The following is a 6,754-nucleotide window of genomic DNA, read 5'->3' as shown; positions in this document are numbered from 1 at the left end:
TGCTAAACAATACTGGGCACATCATCAGTGGACACATGAAAAGATGTTCAACATCAGTCATCATGAGGGAAATGCAAATGAAAATTACAATGAGATATCACCTCACAGATGTCAGAATGGCTAAATAAAAAACTCAATTAATAGCAAGTGTTGGTGAGGATGTGGAGAAAAAGGAACCCTCTTGCACTGTTGGTAATAATGCAAAATGGTACAGTCACTGTGGAAAATAGTATGGAGGTATCCCAAAAAGTTAAAAATAGAACTACCCTGTGATCCAGTAATTACAGTACTGGGTATGTATCCCCTAAAAATACAAAAGCAATAATTCAAAGGGATACATGCACCCCTGTGTTTACTCTAGTATTACTTACAATAGCTAAATTGTGGAAGCAGCCCAGGTGCCTATTGGTTGATGAGTGGATAAAGTGATGAGTGGATAATATAATGGAATATTATTCAGCCATAAAAAGAATGAAATCTTGCCATTCGCAACAACATGGATGGAACTAGAGCAAAACAAATACCATATAATTTTGCTAACTTAAGAAATTAAACAAGCAAAAGATAAAAAGACACAGAGACAGAGCAAGAAACAGACTCTTAACTATAGAGAACAAACTGATGGTTACCAGAGGGGAGGTGGGTGGGGAGTTGGATGAAATATGTGATTAAATAGTACACTTAACTTCTTTTCAGCCCGAACGGCCATCTTCCAGTAATTCGCCAAAATGACCAACACAAAAGGAAAGAGGAGAGGCACTCGCTACGTGTTCTCTGGGCCTTTTAGGAAACATGGAGTCGTTCCTTTGGCCACATATGTGCGAATCTACAAGAAAGGTGATATTGTGGACATCAAGGGAATGGGCACTGTTCAGAAAGGGATGTCCCACAAATGTTACCACGGCAAGACCGGAAGAGTGTACAACGTCACCCGGCACTCTGTGAGCATTGCCGTGAACAAGCAAGTCAACAGAAAGGTTCTTGCTAAGAGAACTGGTGTACAGATTGAGCATATTAAGCACTCAAAGAGCTTCCTGAAGCGTGTGAAGGAAAATGATCAGAAGAAGGAAGCCAAGGAGAAGGTACTTGCGTCCAACTGAAGCGCCAGCCTGCCCCACCCAGGGAAGCACACTTTGTGGGAACCAATGGAAAGGAGCCTAACTGCTGGAGCCCATTCCCTATGAATTCATGGCATGATAAATGTAAAAAGAAATAGACCTCAAGACTGTAACAAAAAAAAAAAAAGATAAATAATACATTTAAATCATGATGAGCACTGGGTAATGTACAGAATTGGTGAATCACTATATTGTACATCTGAAACTAACATGCCACTGTATGTTAACTATATTGGGATTATGATTAAAAACTTAATTAAAAACATACTGGGCACATAATATGGCAGGCACATGTAGGAATACAGGGGACTGAGCTACTGTCCTAATAGCTGAACACCCAAAAGCAGTTGTACATTCTGCATACTGGCTGTGTGTTATCAAATATTTCCTAGAAAGATCTGTATTATCAGTTAATTCACTCAGAATGAAGAAAGACTGGTCAAAATATTTCCCTTTCTTGGGATGGGAATGAGCAATATGCAGGTTGAAAATTTTTGCAGCTATCAGATATGGGCCATAGATGGATGCCTGAATAGACCTGCTTTTCAGTTTGACAATTTTTTTATCATCTATATGTAGCTTTCCTCTCTGTCACCTCTATTTTGTCAGGAGACTATCCCTACTAGATTGATCACTCCATATTCAATTATGTCCTCCACCTAACCAAAGGTGTTTTTCTTTAAAATTTTTTTTCTTTAATGTTTATTTTTGAAGGAAAGAGAGAAAAGAGCCTGAGTTGGGGAGGAGCAGAGAGAGAGAGAGAGAGAGAGAGACAGAGAGAGAGAGACAGAATCTGAAACAGGCTCCAGGCTCTGAGCTGTCAGCACAGAGCCCAATGCAGAGTTCAAACCCACGGACCACAAGATCATGACCTGAGCCAAAGTCAGACGCTCAAGCCGACACCAGGCATCCCTAACCAAAGGTGTTCCTAACTCACCCTAGCTTCTGATTTCTTCCTGAAAATACTCCCGAGTTCCTATGACTTTGTTTTAAAATGTATGCAGGATTTTATTTTTATTCAGATATAATGAAGCCAACAGATGAAGAGACAATTGTCTTTGGAAAATGTTTTCCACAATTTCTAACAGAAAGGGGCCCACCACGCCATGCATGGTTGCCTGGTGAAGCACCAGGGTCACTTGGGAAGTGGAAGGAGTGAGGGGAAGCATGGGCAAAACCCTTATTGTGGCTTTGTGAAAAGGAGTGGGTGAGGCACAGTAAACAGCTGAGGACTGCAGACTTCGAACAATTTCTATGGGCTCTGGGCTCTAGAGGTTGTCCCTAATGCTGTGGTACGAGGCTCTGGGATGATTAGGGCACAGGTGTATTTCCTGCTGAAGTATAGAAAGTAGAGAAGTTTGTTCAGAGTATGGGCTCTGGCATTGGTTGGCTTACGTATCAAGAGTATGCTCATAGGCAAGTCATTTCCTGTCTTTAGGAGATATCTAGGCCTGGAGGAGCATTCTTTTCCTGGTCTAGCCAATGCATGCATTATCTACATTAATGTGGTCAGTGAGGCCCCTAAGATATCAAGATCTTGTAAGATACGGAAAATAAAAACATGATTGATACAGTCTTGGGCTCTAGTTTTGTGTTTGTATGTTAAATTTTCTTCTGTGCCATGTAAATGATTAATTCTAAAAATCTTGCAAATAAGTAAGCTACTCCCTGTTGAAAACATTTTTTTTTTCAAAATGAAATTATATAAGTATTCAGATTGTTTTGCCTGGACTGTTCTGGGGTCTTTATTTTCTAGGTAATTGCTATGCCTTTGGACTGTGAAGAGACAGGCATAGTCAGTTAAGTTTCTAAATAAAAAGATACTTTCCAGTTAGCATTCAAACAAGATTAAATGTAGTGTCTCCACAATTACTACAATTAGTCTAATATATGTAATTATTCTGTATCATACACACACCCAAATAACTATCATCTCAAAACGTCTTGCTCCAAATAACTGCATCTTCTTCTAGAAACCATATTGTATTTGGGGAGGTTGGGAGAAGAGTATAGAAAATGCTAATAGACAATACGAGTATTTTTTGCAATAAAATGTCATAATTTTTTTCAAATGCCCTTTTGTCTTTATGTTCTCTAGACTTGTAAACACCCTGTGTACAGGAAACATATCTGACTTACGCTTATCCCTACTATACAACCCAAGGCTGGTACCTAGCAGAAGTTCAATAAATATTTGTTAGACCAATGAATAGTGAGGAAATTAATGTAGGCAGTGAATACATTAGTGTACTGTAAAGTAACGTAAATACAAACATGAGCATATTTTCAGTCTGTGAGGAAGAAATCTCTCTGAGATTCTACCAAACTAAATTGTTCAAGTTCACTTCTCCATTTCCTGCAGGCACAGGGAGATAATGTCAAGAACAGTCACATTAACCATTATAGTACTATACAAATCTCTGCCCTTAAAGTTTTTATACCAAAACCAAAAACTCCCAAATCACAAACTCATATTGATTTGACCTTACATTTGAATAACTCAGTAGAGTTTGTAAAGCTCTGTTAATACATGATCTCATTTACCCTTCATAACCACCTTGAGAGGAAATTAGGACGGGCCCACACTCCCGTCAGCCGAGGTACTTACACAACCACGAACTCCAGAGATTTTGAACCTAAAAAAAAAAAAAGAAAGAAAGAAAGAAAACATTCATCTTAGAGTGCATGGGAATTGGGTACTTCATTAGGCTACTGCAGCCAGAAATCTCAAAACAGAAAAGGCAGATCAAATTATTCTGTCCAGGGGTGCCTGGGTGGCTCAGTCAGTTGAGTGTTGGAATTCAGCTCAGGTCATAACTCACAGTTTGTGAGTTCAAGCCCTGTACTGGGCTCTGTGCTGACAACTTAGAGCCTGGAGCCTGCTTCAGATTGTGTCTCTGCCCCTCCCCCACTTGCACTCTGCTTCTCTCTCTCAAAAATAAACATTAAAAAAATTTTTTTGATTACTCTGACCACCACATCTTATATAAAAAAAAGATGTTGGCTCTAAAGTTTAAATGACATACCCAAACAGCCTATGAGCCTCAGGCCAGTGACTGAAGGTTCAAATTATCTTTTTGTTCAACTTGCCTGGTTGAAAGTGATCTGCTAGAATTATTTAATCCAATAATGAAATTGCTGACCTTCAGTTCCTCAAGTCATTAATATAAGTTTTTGGCTATTTTGCATCCTCTTTCTCTATGTCTCTCTCAGGTTAGGGGATTCCTTACAGGCCCATGCCCTCAGTTTTTCTCTACTTCCATAACTTTTGAAAAACAATCTAACAAACTCATTCACTGGCTTTCCAAGGATAAAAGCCTTCTTTTGTAGTATTTGCCAGTTTCTGTGATGTAAACACTCCCTTCATTGTCAAGTTCAAGGATGGATGTTTTTAACAAGAAGAGTACAGATACCTGAACATTTAAAAATTAGTGACTAAAAAGGGATGAAGACTATTTATTGCCCTTCTGAAATACATTCTCAAAGCAACGCTACTCCCCAAAGTATACCCCGCAGCTCCCTGAAGTATGGAGTATCACATCACCTGGAAAATGTTTGGAAATGTAAATTCTTCGGCCCCACTTCAAACTCAAATTGTAAACTCTGATCGTGGGGCTCAGGGATCTCTATTTTAATAAGCACTGGGATCATTCTTGTGCGTATTAAAGTTTGAGAAGCACTTTATTAGTTTTATAGGGCTGCCATAACAAGGTATACTATAGATCAGACAGCTTAAAATACAGAAATTTATGTCCTCACAGATCTGGAAGCTGGAAGGACATGATCAAGGTATCAGCTGATTTGGTTCCATTCTGATGTCTCTTTCCTTGGCTTGTACATGGCTGCCTTCTCCCTTTGTCTTCACAGTGTCTTTTCTCAGATTATGTCTGTATCCTAATCTTTTCTCATAAGGACAATAGTCATATTGTAGTAAGGCTTACACCAATGAACTCATTTAACTTTAATTACTTCCCACATTCAGAGGCACTGGGGCTTAGTAATTCAACATATGAATCCAGGGGACAAAATTCAACACTTAAATAGGGTGCAATAAATATTCATTAAAATATTTGTTTCCATTAATGAAAGAATGAATAACAATAATTCATGAGGGAGATACAGAACCAGTTTATTGAAAGGCTAGGATCCACAGTGCTAATCTAACTGCTCCTGAATATGCACTTCATCTATTTAGCAGGCAGAGAATGGTAGAGGTTATCAAAAGCACTCAGTAGTTACATGAAAAAAAAGTTGCACCATCAAGTGGGCTTGGTTTTTATTAACTAGTCTGTTTGCTATTCTTACGAAGTCTAGAGTTGGATACACCACTTAGGACACTTGAACTGGGCAGGGCTAATTGATACTTGTCATCATTTTAGTGCTCAAATTCAGTGTAACAAGGTAATCTGGCTCCATTACAAAATGGTGGCTGAAGAGGGTCCCTTTCTGTTGCTGTCCTTCCTTCCACACAATCAGGCATTAACAACTGTTTCCCAAGACCCATATATACCCACTGAACAGAAATACATAAAATAAAAGTGGGGCAATAATATGTTCTTCCTTTTCTGATATAATGAAGTCTGCTATTTAGGGCTACTCAATTATTAAACTCCAATTTTGGAATATTTACTAATTCTACTTTGTCAGATTCATTAAAACGTGTCCATAGGGGCATTTGGGGTACTTCATTTTAGAAGAAACAGTGCTGTAACAATGCTTAGACATAGTGTCACATTAGCAATCTCACATTCTAAAATTATTCATAAATAATAAATTGTAAATAAGTAATAAATAAAATTATACTCTTAAACTTTTCCAGCATATTCTTCAAAATTTTTGTTGTAAACATATATTGAATTCTTGCATGTAGAGAATCATTCTGAGTCTTGCTTATACCATGAATATTTTCATGTTTTATGTGTGAGAAGGGCAAATGTAAAAATAATCATTTCTTTAAAAAAAATTAAGGTGAACGTAGCAAATATCACTCCATGATCCCAAAATTTGTCAGGTGGCTTCAAAGAGAAAAAAATAACACATCATTATTAGCAAACTCCCTAGGCAGAAGCTCTGACATATCGCCTTTGATTAAATCTAAAGTATCACATGTTTTTTGTAACTAAATCTGACAGATAGTTCCCATGGCATATCAACCCAAAACTATTCAAATACTGCTTGCAGTGCAACTTGCTTCTCTGTATTTAGGGTACCAGTTTTCTCCAACAAGAAAGATAAAAGGTTTTCTGATTCTTCCTAGGAATTCCTGAAAAAAAGGACCATAGTATCCCAGAGGTGGAAGGGACATTGGTGTTCACATAGTTCAATTTTTCATATAGTTGGGAAATCCCTCTGCTCTAGCCCTAACAATCTGCCACCAGCCTTTGCTTGTGTACTTTCCATGACAATGAACCTGGTACTTTTGCAGGTTCCCACTGGCCCCATTCTGCACTATTGGGCGTCACTAAGTTGCTGACTTTCACAAATTATAAGTCAGATGCTTGACCTTCACTCTCAGAACCTTCTCATTCTTCTCTTCTGAGTTAGAAAAAAAATCACCAAATATTCTCCAAATAACTTTTTAATGCCTCTTTACCCTCAATATAGACACATATTTATGGTGCAGCAATTAAGCAATT

At 38.1% G+C, this 6,754-nt stretch overlaps 1 pseudogene; it reads left to right on the top strand.

Moving 5' to 3' along the window:
* The first annotated feature begins 728 nt into the window (after positions 1-728).
* LOC115285754 lies at positions 729-1,197 on the top strand (annotated as a pseudogene).
* The last annotated feature ends 5,557 nt before the right edge of the window (positions 1,198-6,754 follow it).

Source organism: Suricata suricatta, chromosome 1, assembly GCF_006229205.1.
Source record: "Suricata suricatta isolate VVHF042 chromosome 1, meerkat_22Aug2017_6uvM2_HiC, whole genome shotgun sequence".
Classification (NCBI taxonomy): Eukaryota; Metazoa; Chordata; class Mammalia; order Carnivora; family Herpestidae; genus Suricata; species Suricata suricatta.
The sequence above is the reverse complement of the archived record's forward strand: the minus strand, read 5'-3'. Positions and strand labels throughout refer to the sequence as shown.